Raw genomic sequence first — 12500 nt, forward strand, 5'->3', positions numbered from 1 at the left:
ACTAACCAGGCCCAACCCTGCTTGGCTTCCGAGATCAGACGAGATCGGGCTGGTCCAGGGTGGTATGGCCGTGAGCGAAATGTTCCAGGTCAAAACGGCCTTTTTTATATCAAACACTGTCTTTTCGTGAAGAGTACCTTCACGCCACTTGCTCGGTCAAAATTGGGATATCTCAATGAAAAACTTCTTTTTTTTTTTTTTTTTTGACAGGTGAAAAAGTGTGAAAATGCTCACAGCACCTGGTATTCCCAGGCGGTCTCCCATCCAAGTACTAACCAGGCCCAACCCTGCTTGGCTTCCGAGATCAGACGAGATCGGGCTGGTCCAGGGTGGTATGGCCGTGAGCGAAATGTTCCAGGTCAAAACGGCCTTTTTTATATCAAACACTGTCTTTTCGTGAAGAGTACCTTCACGCCACTTGCTCGGTCAAAATTGGGATATCTCAATGAAAAACTTCTTTTTTTTTTTTTTTTTTGACAGGTGAAAAAGTGTGAAAATGCTCACAGCACCTGGTATTCCCAGGCGGTCTCCCATCCAAGTACTAACCAGGCCCAACCCTGCTTGGCTTCCGAGATCAGACGAGATCGGGCTGGTCCAGGCTGGTATGGCCGTGAGCGAAATGTTCCAGGTCAAAACGGCCTTTTTTATATCAAACACTGTCTTTTCGTGAAGAGTACCTTCACGCCACTTGCTCGGTCAAAATTGGGATATCTCAATGAAAAACTTCTTTTTTTTTTTTTTTTTTGACAGGTGAAAAAGTGTGAAAATGCTCACAGCACCTGGTATTCCCAGGCGGTCTCCCATCCAAGTACTAACCAGGCCCAACCCTGCTTGGCTTCCGAGATCAGACGAGATCGGGCTGGTCCAGGCTGGTATGGCCGTGAGCGAAATGTTCCAGGTCAAAACGGCCTTTTTTATATCAAACACTGTCTTTTCGTGAAGAGGACCTTCACGCCACTTGCTCGGTCAAAATTGGGATATCTCAATGAAAAACTTCTTTTTTTTTTTTTTTTTTGACAGGTGAAAAAGTGTGAAAATGCTCACAGCACCTGGTATTCCCAGGCGGTCTCCCATCCAAGTACTAACCAGGCCCAACCCTGCTTGGCTTCCGAGATCAGACGAGATCGGGCTGGTCCAGGGTGGTATGGCCGTGAGCGAAATGTTCCAGGTCAAAACGGCCTTTTTTATATCAAACACTGTCTTTTCGTGAAGAGTACCTTCACGCCACTTGCTCGGTCAAAATTGGGATATCTCAATGAAAAACTTCTTTTTTTTTTTTTTTTTTGACAGGTGAAAAAGTGTGAAAATGCTCACAGCACCTGGTATTCCCAGGCGGTCTCCCATCCAAGTACTAACCAGGCCCAACCCTGCTTGGCTTCCGAGATCAGACGAGATCGGGCTGGTCCAGGCTGGTATGGCCGTGAGCGAAATGTTCCAGGTCAAAACGGCCTTTTTTATATCAAACACTGTCTTTTCGTGAAGAGTACCTTCACGCCACTTGCTCGGTCAAAATTGGGATATCTCAATGAAAAACTTCTTTTTTTTTTTTTTTTTGACAGGTGAAAAAGTGTGAAAATGCTCACAGCACCTGGTATTCCCAGGCGGTCTCCCATCCAAGTACTAACCAGGCCCAACCCTGCTTGGCTTCCGAGATCAGACGAGATCGGGCTGGTTTTTTTTTTTTTTTTTTTTTTTTTTATCTTTTATTATCAAAAACATCTTAAAACAAGTATTTACATATATTTACATGAATGTACAGACATACATGACACACAAGGGCAAGGGAATAGGATACACAAGGGCAGGGGGAGACGAGACAAAAAAATTACAGAAAATCAAACACACAATCATTCTCCAAACATTCTTCAGTGATGGGGGGTGATGCCGTGGTTGGGGGGGGTGATGCCGGGGTCAGAAGAGGATGTCCAGGTTTCCAGAGGGTGTGAGGTGGATCAGGGTGTTGTGGGGGACGAGGTGGGTGATGAACCGGTGCTCTGCTGCCATGTGGAGGTGTCGGAGGTGTGCGGCCAAGAGTCCTTTGAAGATGGGCCAGGGTGCTGCTGTTTTATTGTCACGGAGATGGATGTTCCTGTTGAGATATAATGTGTACCGGGCTATGGAGAGGGTTAGTCGGGCGAGATGGGTGTTGGCTCCAGAGCGACTCTGTCCGGGACCAAAGAGGAGGAGCCAGGGCTCCTGGTCGTCCCCTCCTAGGGCCGCCGGCGGTGGGAGCCTCCAGGACAGCCTCCGAGCGAGGAGGTCCTGCAGTCGGGACCAGAACGGGCGGACGGCCGGGCAGGTGTACAGCATGTGCTCCAGGGTCTCGGGGGGTCCGTGGCACACGGGGCAGTCCGCAGCGTAGCTGTCGGGAAGAAATGCGTGCAGTGCTGCGGATGTAAAGACGATCCTGTGTCTAAATCTGAAGTCAAAATGACCTACGTTATGTGGGGTGTACCAATTAAAGATGTTGGCCCAGATGGTTGCGATGGTGCGTGCGGGGAATGTTAATGACCATTTGTGTTCCGAGGCGGGACGCCCGAGCACTCCCGGCAACAACAACTGATACAGGATGCGGGTGGGTAGGTCTGTGAAAATCCTAAACCTCCCCGTGCTAACAAATACATTAAAATTCAACTTACCTGTCGTGCTCCCCATTTGGCCCAAAGTGCTTCCCCAATGCCTGACCAGATTCCTGTTAAAAATACTTACCATACCACTAATATACTTTTTCCTAAACACTTTACCTGCTAACCTAAAACACTTCCCTATATAATCTACACTAAAATTACCTTTCACGTCAAATACCTTACCTACATATTCCAGCCCAGCCTCCTCCATCGCCCCACTGATCATGCACTCGCGCTTCCCGGGGGGAGCGGAGAGCAAGTCAGGGTTATGACGGAGGGGCATGTGCGCGAGACCCTCACCGCTGTCTGGAACCGCCACAGTCAGGGGCCTGAAAGTCCTCCACGCCTCCAAGAGTTCCCTCTCGAAGGGGGGGAGGCCTTCCAGGACCGAAACAGGGGGCAACAAACACAAATTATAAACACCAAACTTACCTAGACTATTAACAAACTCACCTATATAATCCTTCCATGGAGCATCTACCTCAACGTCTAGAAATTTCCGAATTGTTTTCAGCCTGAAGGCCTTCTTCCTTAACTCTAAATCTGCTAACTTTAAACCTCCCTGATCGTACTCACCTATCATAACCTTATGTGCAATAAAGCCCCTCTCACGATTCCACAAAAAGTGGTTTATCACTAACCTTAATTTGTTAGCATAGACCCCCGGCAGGCCGTACACGGAGAGTGCATGGTTCAACATGGACATGCACAAAGAATTTACAACTAAGACTTTACCTTTTAATGTCAGATTACGACGTCTCCAAAAATTCAAGCGCGCTGTAATTTTCTCGCACAAAGGCGACCAAAGTGCAGTACGACACGCCTCCTCGTCTCTGCCCAGGGGGACGCCGAGGACCTTGTAGGAGTCCCCGGCCTCCCGGAGCTGGACAGGGAGAGGAACAGGCGTGACGCTGCCGCAAAATTTAACCGTGGTTTTATCGAAATTGATTTTGGCCCCTGAAGCGAGGCCGTAAACATTGAGCACGTGGAGAGAGGCGTTCAGGCTCTCCACGTCTCGGAGGATCAGATTCGTGTCATCTGCGTACTGAAAAATTTTGACTTCCCTACCCGCAGGCGTGGTCAGTCCCCTCACCGCCGCGTCCGCCCTCAACATGGCCGCCAAAGGCTCAGCGGCGATGCTGTAGAGGAGCGACGAGAGGGGACAGCCCTGCCTGACTGATCTTTTTAAGGGGAAAGAGTCAGTTAGAAACCCGTTGACTTTGACCTTACTGACCGCAAAGGAATAGATGAGCTGTAGCCAATTAACAAACCGTTCACCGAAACCTAACTTACCTAATACAGTCCAGAGGAACGAATGCTCAACTCTGTCGAACGCCTTGTTAAAGTCTACACTAACGTGAATACCACCGGTCGCGTGCATCTGCCGAAGGAGATATCTCAGAGACAAAACTGTGTCTGAGATGTCCCTCCCGGGGACGCTGTAGGCCTGCGAGGGGTGTATGACGGATCCAATCACACGCTTTAACCTACCTGCTAATACCTTTGCTAAAATTTTATAGTCTACGTTCAAAAGGCTAATGGGCCTGTAGTTGGCGAGGCTGCTCCTGTCGCCCTTCTTAAAAAGCAGAGTGACGACACTCATCGCAAAACCATCGCCAACTCTACTCTCACTCTCAAAATCCTGATATAATAGGAGTAGGATCGGAGCTAACCTGGAAGCGAAACGCTTGAAAAACTCACAGGTTAGTCCGTCCTCTCCGGGGCTTTTCCCTGTATTTAAACTCTTGACTGCAGCCTCTATCTCCATGAGAGACAGAGGCGCGTCGCACAGCTCCCTATCCTCCCTGCTCAGTGTGCGCTCCAGAGCACCTACAGCCTGGTCTAAAGCCTGCTCTGCCACTCCGTCTGAACTAAAAAGCCTACTATAGAAATCCTGCGCTGTCTCTAAAACCTCACTTACCTCGGAAACAATCTTACCTGTCTTATCTATCAACTTATCTATGTGCATCTTTCCCTGTGTAACCTTCTCACAGCCGAAGAAGAACGCTGTCGAGCGTTCTCCCTCGACTGTGTGTCTGGCTTTTGCCCTCAAAATTGCACCCTGACACCTACTTACCTCCAGCTGCTCCAGCTCAGCGCGCACCACCAGGTACTCTGGATCCACAGGGCCAGTGGTGGAAGCTGCGCCCTGGTCCAGGACCTGCAGGCGCTGGCGGAGAGCGGTCTCCCTCCTGGTCGACAGCCACGCCTTGTGTTTGCTGTAATTGACACAGAGCTTTTTAATGCGTGTTTTTGCCGTCGGCCACCAATCGACCACGCTGTCGATCAGCTCCAGCTCCATGTCAAATACATCAAACAAAAAGTCCATTTTCCTACAAAAAGTTTCATCACCGAGGATGGAGCTGTTTAGGACCCACAGTCCTCCATTCCTCGGTGATGAAACTAACCCAAAATAAATATCTAAAGTGGAGTGATCACTCAAGCCTGACCACTTGTAGGAAGCACCACTGACTCTCTGTGCCAGGTCTGAGGAGGCAAAACAGAGGTCAATGCGGGACTGCTTCAGGACGCCCTGGACGACCTGCCGCCTGGAGAAATCCTTCAGGAAGGGGTGGACGAACCGCCACACCTCCGTCAGGTTCCTGCTGGCGGCTTCTTCCAACAGGGCTGTCCTGGCAGTGCTGTTTTTAAAAGAGTTGTTAATGCCGATGTCTGTCTTGCAAAGTGTTGTATTAAAGTCACCGATTATGATTGTATTGTCGTTCGCAAAGCGAAATATTTTTTTGAAGAATTGCCTCCTCAGACCATCATCGTTCGGGGCGTAGATGTTAATTAGTCTGAACTTCACTGTGTCCGTGAAGTCCAGGACCAGGAAGGAGCCCTCTGGGTCGGCGTGTACCAGGGTGGGTTGGCCTAAGACACCAGGCCTCACCACCGTGGCCACACCGCGCGAGCACGCCGTGCCCAGGGCCCAAAATACAGAGCCTACTCCCATGCTCCGCACTTGTTGCGCGTGGCTGACATCCCAGTGCGTTTCTTGGATGCAGAGCACGTCCCACTTGGAAAAGTGTAACGCGCTCTGCATCCGCACTGGGCTCCGCAGGCCGCCTGCGTTCCAAGAGGACAAGGAGAACGCCATTAAGAGGAGACTTTGGAGGATGTAACCCATCTTTTATTTAGACTTCTTTTTGGCGCCCGTCGCATCCGACTGCCACACTCTTTTTCTGACTTCACGGGTGGAGAAATCCATGAAGTCATCATTAAAAACAGTCTCGAGCTCACCTCGTGGGGCAGAGCTGCGTGTGGAGGATGGTGGGTTGATGGAGCTTTCTGCTGGCGCTTTTGAAGTGGTTGGAACGGAGGAGGCAGAGCCGCTCTCAGCAGCAGCGCCCTCTCCGTCTCCTGCCACCTGCTTCCTGCGTCTTGCCCCTTTCTTATCCTTCTTCTCCACCTGTCCCCTCTTACCACCGTCCGACTGGAGCTTGGGATCATCACCCAGCCCTGTGGTGATGTCCCCCCCTTTGGAGGTAAGATGCGGGGCCTGTCCCGCACCCATCCTCCTCCCGGGTTCAGCCTCTTCCTCCACGGGCTTAGGAGTTGGACCCTCACGAGTCCCCTCCCTCTGGTCAGGAGGAGCAGTTTGTCCTGCTCCCACCTTCCCAGACGCCAGCGCTGAGCCGAGCACCATCTCCAGTGCGACGGACGCCTCCTCGTCTGAGGAGTCAGAGGAGCAAGAGGAGCCAGACACCTCTGGCTCCCCTGACTCCTCCACAGCCTCCTCCTCCAAAAACTCCTCTACTTCGGAGAGAGCAGTTGCGGGCACGTTCTGGGCCACGTCACTGCTCTCTCCTCCAATGGCGTCCTCCCTGTCCTCCCCTCTGTCCTCCCCTCTGTCCTCCTCTCTGTCACCCGCACCACACGGACATAAGTGGCGGAACATGCGGCACTCTCTGCACTTCGGGGCCCGCTGCGCGACGCACTCGCGCGCGTAATGCCCCTGGCTCCCGCAGTTGCGGCACAGAAAGTCAGGGCACTCCCTCAGAATATGGCCAGGCTGGAGACACCCCCTACACACCCGCACCTGCCTGTCGTGTATTACCCTGAAGTACTCGGGGCCCCCCGCGGTGTCAAACCTGACAGAATACGGTAAGGACTGCACCGTGTCCGTGAACCTTACCCGTACAAACCTGGTGCCGTCCGCCACGTTCGTCCCCGGCCACATTCTCCTCCTCACCTCGGAGACCGCAGAGACCCCCCAGGCGTAGAGCTTGGCCAGGATCTCCTCGTCCTCGATATAAGCCGGCAGCCCCATGAAGGACACGACCAGCTCATCCACCGAGATGTCACGGGCGTGAACCCTGACTCCTCCAATGCAGTACCCGTCCAGGAGCCGCTCCTTCGCTTTAGTGGTACTGACGGTTACTTCATATTTGTCCTTCGAGATGAGTCTGCACGCTACTATGGAGCCGCACACCTCCTGAGTCGATTTCAAAAAAGCTAGTGGCGTGATTTGTGCTCCCTCCGTCAACTCCAACACCACAGTGAGTTCTTTCATAAATTTCATTCTTCTTTCTTCGTTCTTTCTATTATTTACAGATTCTTTCAAACTTTGTCTTGCCTTTGTCGTGTCCATTCCAGTGTCCGATGCCGTGTTGTCCGTCCTTTGAGCCATGCTCACAAAAAACAAAAAATCCACCTCCCAGTAAGTTTACTGGGAGGGGAACAAACAAAAGAACTGAAAAAAGTAAATGAAAATGACCAAAATAACGATTAAAAACTCAAAAAAAACTCCCAAACCTCCAGCTCCAGACCATGCAGCACACCACAAATTGCACGCACCTGCACTGATTCTAAAGTATAGACTTCCCTGCCCTCCGGCGAGGGGAAGCCCCCGTTTCAAGACTGCTGCTGCTCCCTTTTTCCCCATGAAGGACGAGACTTAGACTGCAATTGTTCCTTGAACATGGAGGAATAGTCTTATACTGCCGAGGCTGTCGCTATTCCCTTTCCCCATGGAGGACCAGTATTGCGCTGTTGCTTTTCCTTTCTCATGGAAGAACAGTCTGACACAGCCCAGTTCTCACCTGGAGTTACCAGTTCTCGCCATATACAACCAGGGAGGACCAGTTTTACGTGCTGCTGTTCCTTGCATCATGGAGGGATAGTCTTAGACTGCCAGACCGTCGCTGCTGTTCCCTTTGTTCCCATGGAGTACCAGTCTTAGACCGCTACTGTTCCTGATCATGGAGGAATAGTCTTAGACTGCCGAGGCTGTTGCTATTCCCTTTGTTCCCATGGAGGACCAGTATTTGTGCTGTTGCTGTTCCTGATCATGGAGGAACAGTCTTAGGCTGCCGAGGCTGTTGCTATCCCCTTTGTTCCCATGGAAAGGACGAGTCTTAGGCTCTACTGTTCCTGTGTGTAATGGGGGTAGTTTTGCTCACAGCACCTGGTATTCCCAGGCGGTCTCCCATCCAAGTACTAACCAGGCCCAACCCTGCTTGGCTTCCGAGATCAGACGAGATCGGGCTGGTCCAGGCTGGTATGGCCGTGAGCGAAATGTTCCAGGTCAAAACGGCCTTTTTTATATCAAACACTGTCTTTTCGTGAAGAGTACCTTCACGCCACTTGCTCGGTCAAAATTGGGATATCTCAATGAAAAACTTCTTTTTTTTTTTTTTTTTTGACAGGTGAAAAAGTGTGAAAATGCTCACAGCACCTGGTATTCCCAGGCGGTCTCCCATCCAAGTACTAACCAGGCCCAACCCTGCTTGGCTTCCGAGATCAGACGAGATCGGGCTGGTCCAGGCTGGTATGGCCGTGAGCGAAATGTTCCAGGTCAAAACGGCCTTTTTTATATCAAACACTGTCTTTTCGTGAAGAGTACCTTCACGCCACTTGCTCGGTCAAAATTGGGATATCTCAATGAAAAACTTCTTTTTTTTTTTTTTTTTTTGACAGGTGAAAAAGTGTGAAAATGCTCACAGCACCTGGTATTCCCAGGCGGTCTCCCATCCAAGTACTAACCAGGCCCAACCCTGCTTGGCTTCCGAGATCAGACGAGATCGGGCTGGTCCAGGGTGGTATGGCCGTGAGCGAAATGTTCCAGGTCAAAACGGCCTTTTTTATATCAAACACTGTCTTTTCGTGAAGAGTACCTTCACGCCACTTGCTCGGTCAAAATTGGGATATCTCAATGAAAAACTTCTTTTTTTTTTTTTTTTTTGACAGGTGAAAAAGTGTGAAAATGCTCACAGCACCTGGTATTCCCAGGCGGTCTCCCATCCAAGTACTAACCAGGCCCAACCCTGCTTGGCTTCCGAGATCAGACGAGATCGGGCTGGTCCAGGCTGGTATGGCCGTGAGCGAAATGTTCCAGGTCAAAACGGCCTTTTTTATATCAAACACTGTCTTTTCGTGAAGAGTACCTTCACGCCACTTGCTCGGTCAAAATTGGGATATCTCAATGAAAAACTTCTTTTTTTTTTTTTTTTTTGACAGGTGAAAAAGTGTGAAAATGCTCACAGCACCTGGTATTCCCAGGCGGTCTCCCATCCAAGTACTAACCAGGCCCAACCCTGCTTGGCTTCCGAGATCAGACGAGATCGGGCTGGTCCAGGCTGGTATGGCCGTGAGCGAAATGTTCCAGGTCAAAACGGCCTTTTTTATATCAAACACTGTCTTTTCGTGAAGAGTACCTTCACGCCACTTGCTCGGTCAAAATTGGGATATCTCAATGAAAAACTTCTTTTTTTTTTTTTTTTTTTTTTTGACAGGTGAAAAAGTGTGAAAATGCTCACAGCACCTGGTATTCCCAGGCGGTCTCCCATCCAAGTACTAACCAGGCCCAACCCTGCTTGGCTTCCGAGATCAGACGAGATCGGGCTGGTCCAGGCTGGTATGGCCGTGAGCGAAATGTTCCAGGTCAAAACGGCCTTTTTTATATCAAACACTGTCTTTTCGTGAAGAGGACCTTCACGCCACTTGCTCGGTCAAAATTGGGATATCTCAATGAAAAACTTCTTTTTTTTTTTTTTTTTTTGACAGGTGAAAAAGTGTGAAAATGCTCACAGCACCTGGTATTCCCAGGCGGTCTCCCATCCAAGTACTAACCAGGCCCAACCCTGCTTGGCTTCCGAGATCAGACGAGATCGGGCTGGTCCAGGGTGGTATGGCCGTGAGCGAAATGTTCCAGGTCAAAACGGCCTTTTTTATATCAAACACTGTCTTTTCGTGAAGAGTACCTTCACGCCACTTGCTCGGTCAAAATTGGGATATCTCAATGAAAAACTTCTTTTTTTTTTTTTTTTTTGACAGGTGAAAAAGTGTGAAAATGCTCACAGCACCTGGTATTCCCAGGCGGTCTCCCATCCAAGTACTAACCAGGCCCAACCCTGCTTGGCTTCCGAGATCAGACGAGATCGGGCTGGTCCAGGCTGGTATGGCCGTGAGCGAAATGTTCCAGGTCAAAACGGCCTTTTTTATATCAAACACTGTCTTTTCGTGAAGAGTACCTTCACGCCACTTGCTCGGTCAAAATTGGGATATCTCAATGAAAAACTTCTTTTTTTTTTTTTTTTTGACAGGTGAAAAAGTGTGAAAATGCTCACAGCACCTGGTATTCCCAGGCGGTCTCCCATCCAAGTACTAACAAGGCCCAACCCCGCTTGGCTTCCGAGATCAAACGAGATCGGGCTGTTCCAGGGTGGTATGGCCGTGAGCGAAATGTTCCAGGTCAAAACTCGTATAAATGGCTTTTTTTGCATCAAACACTGTCTTTTCGTGAAGAGTACCTTCACGCCACTTGCTCGGTCAAAATTGGGATATCTCAATGAAAAACTTCTTTTTTTTTTTTTTTTTTTTTTTTTGACAGGTGAAAAAGTGTGAAAATGCTCACAGCACCTGGTATTCCCAGGCGGTCTCCCATCCAAGTACTAACAAGGCCCAACCCCGCTTGGCTTCCGAGATCAAACGAGATCGGGCTGTTCCAGGGTGGTATGGCCGTGAGCGAAATGTTCCAGGTCAAAACTCGTATAAATGGCTTTTTTTGCATCAAACACTGTCTTTTCGTGAAGAGTACCTTCACGCCACTTGCTCGGTCAAAATTGGGATATCTCAATGAAAAACTTCTTTTTTTTTTTTTTTTTTTTTTTTGACAGGTGAAAAAGTGTGAAAATGCTCACAGCACCTGGTATTCCCAGGCGGTCTCCCATCCAAGTACTAACAAGGCCCAACCCCGCTTGGCTTCCGAGATCAAACGAGATCGGGCTGGTCCAGGGTGGTATGGCCGTGAGCGAAATGTTCCAGGTCAAAACGGCCTTTTTTATATCAAACACTGTCTTTTCGTGAAGAGTACCTTCACGCCACTTGCTCGGTCAAAATTGGGATATCTCAATGAAAAACTTCTTTTTTTTTTTTTGACGGGTGAAAAAGTGTGAAAATGCTCACAGCACCTGGTATTCCCAGGCGGTCTCCCATCCAAGTACTAACCAGGCCCAACCCTGCTTGGCTTCCGAGATCAGACGAGATCGGGCTGGTCCAGGGTGGTATGGCCGTGAGCGAAATGTTCCAGGTCAAAACGGCCTTTTTTATATCAAACACTGTCTTTTCGTGAAGAGTACCTTCACGCCACTTGCTCGGTCAAAATTGGGATATCTCAATGAAAAACTTCTTTTTTTTTTTTTGACGGGTGAAAAAGTGTGAAAATGCTCACAGCACCTGGTATTCCCAGGCGGTCTCCCATCCAAGTACTAACCAGGCCCAACCCTGCTTGGCTTCCGAGATCAGACGAGATCGGGCTGGTCCAGGGTGGTATGGCCGTGAGCGAAATGTTCCAGGTCAAAACGGCCTTTTTTATATCAAACACTGTCTTTTCGTGAAGAGTACCTTCACGCCACTTGCTCGGTCAAAATTGGGATATCTCAATGAAAAACTTCTTTTTTTTTTTTTGACGGGTGAAAAAGTGTGAAAATGCTCACAGCACCTGGTATTCCCAGGCGGTCTCCCATCCAAGTACTAACCAGGCCCAACCCTGCTTGGCTTCCGAGATCAGACGAGATCGGGCTGGTCCAGGGTGGTATGGCCGTGAGCGAAATGTTCCAGGTCAAAACGGCCTTTTTTATATCAAACACTGTCTTTTCGTGAAGAGTACCTTCACGCCACTTGCTCGGTCAAAATTGGGATATCTCAATGAAAAACTTCTTTTTTTTTTTTTGACGGGTGAAAAAGTGTGAAAATGCTCACAGCACCTGGTATTCCCAGGCGGTGTTCCATCCAAGTACTAACAAGGCCCAACCCCGCTTGGCTTCCGAGATCAAACGAGATCGGGCTGGTCCAGGGTGGTATGGCCGTGAGCGAAATGTTCCAGGTCAAAACTCGTATAAATGGCTTTTTTTGCATCAAACACTGTCTTTTCGTGAAGAGTACCTTCACGCCACTTGCTCGGTCAAAATTGGGATATCTCAATGAAAAACTTCTTTTTTTTTTTTTGACGGGTGAAAAAGTGTGAAAATGCTCACAGCACCTGGTATTCCCAGGCGGTCTCCCATCCAAGTACTAACCAGGCCCAACCCTGCTTGGCTTCCGAGATCAGACGAGATCGGGCTGGTCCAGGGTGGTATGGCCGTGAGCGAAATGTTCCAGGTCAAAACGGCCTTTTTTATATCAAACACTGTCTTTTCGTGAAGAGTACCTTCACGCCACTTGCTCGGTCAAAATTGGGATATCTCAATGAAAAACTTCTTTTTTTTTTTTTGACGGGTGAAAAAGTGTGAAAATGCTCACAGCACCTGGTATTCCCAGGCGGTGTTCCATCCAAGTACTAACAAGGCCCAACCCCGCTTGGCTTCCGAGATCAAACGAGATCGGGCTGTTCCAGGGTGGTATGGCCGTGAGCGAAATGTTCCAGGTCAA

General features: G+C 49.5%; 21 non-coding genes and 2 pseudogenes across 21 annotated transcripts in view; all 23 read right to left on the bottom strand.

The window, feature by feature from the left end:
* The window catches only part of LOC140383869 (5S ribosomal RNA), a 119-nt gene extending 43 nt beyond the window's left edge, over positions 1-76 (bottom strand). The window contains exon 1 of the ribosomal RNA XR_011932583.1: positions 1-76. This exon is cut by the window's left edge and continues 43 nt beyond it. This is a non-coding gene — a ribosomal RNA (5S ribosomal RNA).
* A 151-nt stretch (positions 77-227) lies between these two features.
* LOC140383870 (5S ribosomal RNA) lies at positions 228-346 on the bottom strand. The gene has a single exon (XR_011932584.1). It is a non-coding gene; the product is annotated as a 5S ribosomal RNA (ribosomal RNA).
* A 151-nt stretch (positions 347-497) lies between these two features.
* On the bottom strand, positions 498-616 carry LOC140384167 (5S ribosomal RNA). The gene has a single exon (XR_011932853.1). It is a non-coding gene; the product is annotated as a 5S ribosomal RNA (ribosomal RNA).
* Positions 617-767: 151 nt separating this feature from the next.
* Positions 768-886, bottom strand: LOC140384170 (5S ribosomal RNA). The gene has a single exon (XR_011932855.1). It is a non-coding gene; the product is annotated as a 5S ribosomal RNA (ribosomal RNA).
* A 151-nt stretch (positions 887-1037) lies between these two features.
* LOC140383872 (5S ribosomal RNA) lies at positions 1038-1156 on the bottom strand. Its single transcript, XR_011932585.1, has one exon. It is a non-coding gene; the product is annotated as a 5S ribosomal RNA (ribosomal RNA).
* Positions 1157-1307: 151 nt separating this feature from the next.
* LOC140384171 (5S ribosomal RNA) lies at positions 1308-1426 on the bottom strand. The gene has a single exon (XR_011932856.1). It is a non-coding gene; the product is annotated as a 5S ribosomal RNA (ribosomal RNA).
* A 6599-nt stretch (positions 1427-8025) lies between these two features.
* Positions 8026-8144, bottom strand: LOC140384172 (5S ribosomal RNA). The gene has a single exon (XR_011932857.1). It is a non-coding gene; the product is annotated as a 5S ribosomal RNA (ribosomal RNA).
* Positions 8145-8295: 151 nt separating this feature from the next.
* Positions 8296-8414, bottom strand: LOC140384173 (5S ribosomal RNA). The gene has a single exon (XR_011932858.1). It is a non-coding gene; the product is annotated as a 5S ribosomal RNA (ribosomal RNA).
* Positions 8415-8566: 152 nt separating this feature from the next.
* Positions 8567-8685, bottom strand: LOC140383873 (5S ribosomal RNA). Its single transcript, XR_011932586.1, has one exon. It is a non-coding gene; the product is annotated as a 5S ribosomal RNA (ribosomal RNA).
* A 151-nt stretch (positions 8686-8836) lies between these two features.
* LOC140384174 (5S ribosomal RNA) lies at positions 8837-8955 on the bottom strand. Its single transcript, XR_011932859.1, has one exon. It is a non-coding gene; the product is annotated as a 5S ribosomal RNA (ribosomal RNA).
* A 151-nt stretch (positions 8956-9106) lies between these two features.
* LOC140384175 (5S ribosomal RNA) lies at positions 9107-9225 on the bottom strand. Its single transcript, XR_011932860.1, has one exon. It is a non-coding gene; the product is annotated as a 5S ribosomal RNA (ribosomal RNA).
* Positions 9226-9381: 156 nt separating this feature from the next.
* Positions 9382-9500, bottom strand: LOC140384176 (5S ribosomal RNA). Its single transcript, XR_011932861.1, has one exon. It is a non-coding gene; the product is annotated as a 5S ribosomal RNA (ribosomal RNA).
* A 152-nt stretch (positions 9501-9652) lies between these two features.
* Positions 9653-9771, bottom strand: LOC140383875 (5S ribosomal RNA). The gene has a single exon (XR_011932588.1). It is a non-coding gene; the product is annotated as a 5S ribosomal RNA (ribosomal RNA).
* A 151-nt stretch (positions 9772-9922) lies between these two features.
* On the bottom strand, positions 9923-10041 carry LOC140384177 (5S ribosomal RNA). Its single transcript, XR_011932862.1, has one exon. It is a non-coding gene; the product is annotated as a 5S ribosomal RNA (ribosomal RNA).
* A 150-nt stretch (positions 10042-10191) lies between these two features.
* Positions 10192-10310, bottom strand: LOC140384264 (5S ribosomal RNA). Its single transcript, XR_011932942.1, has one exon. It is a non-coding gene; the product is annotated as a 5S ribosomal RNA (ribosomal RNA).
* Positions 10311-10478: 168 nt separating this feature from the next.
* LOC140384266 (5S ribosomal RNA) lies at positions 10479-10597 on the bottom strand. The gene has a single exon (XR_011932944.1). It is a non-coding gene; the product is annotated as a 5S ribosomal RNA (ribosomal RNA).
* A 167-nt stretch (positions 10598-10764) lies between these two features.
* LOC140345160 (5S ribosomal RNA) lies at positions 10765-10883 on the bottom strand. Its single transcript, XR_011923818.1, has one exon. It is a non-coding gene; the product is annotated as a 5S ribosomal RNA (ribosomal RNA).
* A 146-nt stretch (positions 10884-11029) lies between these two features.
* Positions 11030-11148, bottom strand: LOC140383876 (5S ribosomal RNA). Its single transcript, XR_011932589.1, has one exon. It is a non-coding gene; the product is annotated as a 5S ribosomal RNA (ribosomal RNA).
* A 146-nt stretch (positions 11149-11294) lies between these two features.
* Positions 11295-11413, bottom strand: LOC140383877 (5S ribosomal RNA). The gene has a single exon (XR_011932590.1). It is a non-coding gene; the product is annotated as a 5S ribosomal RNA (ribosomal RNA).
* Positions 11414-11559: 146 nt separating this feature from the next.
* On the bottom strand, positions 11560-11678 carry LOC140383878 (5S ribosomal RNA). Its single transcript, XR_011932591.1, has one exon. It is a non-coding gene; the product is annotated as a 5S ribosomal RNA (ribosomal RNA).
* Positions 11679-11824: 146 nt separating this feature from the next.
* LOC140345544 (5S ribosomal RNA) lies at positions 11825-11943 on the bottom strand (annotated as a pseudogene).
* Positions 11944-12099: 156 nt separating this feature from the next.
* Positions 12100-12218, bottom strand: LOC140383879 (5S ribosomal RNA). The gene has a single exon (XR_011932592.1). It is a non-coding gene; the product is annotated as a 5S ribosomal RNA (ribosomal RNA).
* A 146-nt stretch (positions 12219-12364) lies between these two features.
* LOC140345321 (5S ribosomal RNA) lies at positions 12365-12483 on the bottom strand (annotated as a pseudogene).
* Between the last annotated feature and the right edge of the window lie 17 nt (positions 12484-12500).

Source organism: Eucyclogobius newberryi, unplaced genomic scaffold (genome assembly GCF_026437365.1).
Source record: "Eucyclogobius newberryi isolate DKJ021-1_F unplaced genomic scaffold, fEucNew1.0.hap1 SCAF_56, whole genome shotgun sequence".
Lineage (NCBI taxonomy): Eukaryota > Metazoa > Chordata > Actinopteri > Gobiiformes > Gobiidae > Eucyclogobius > Eucyclogobius newberryi.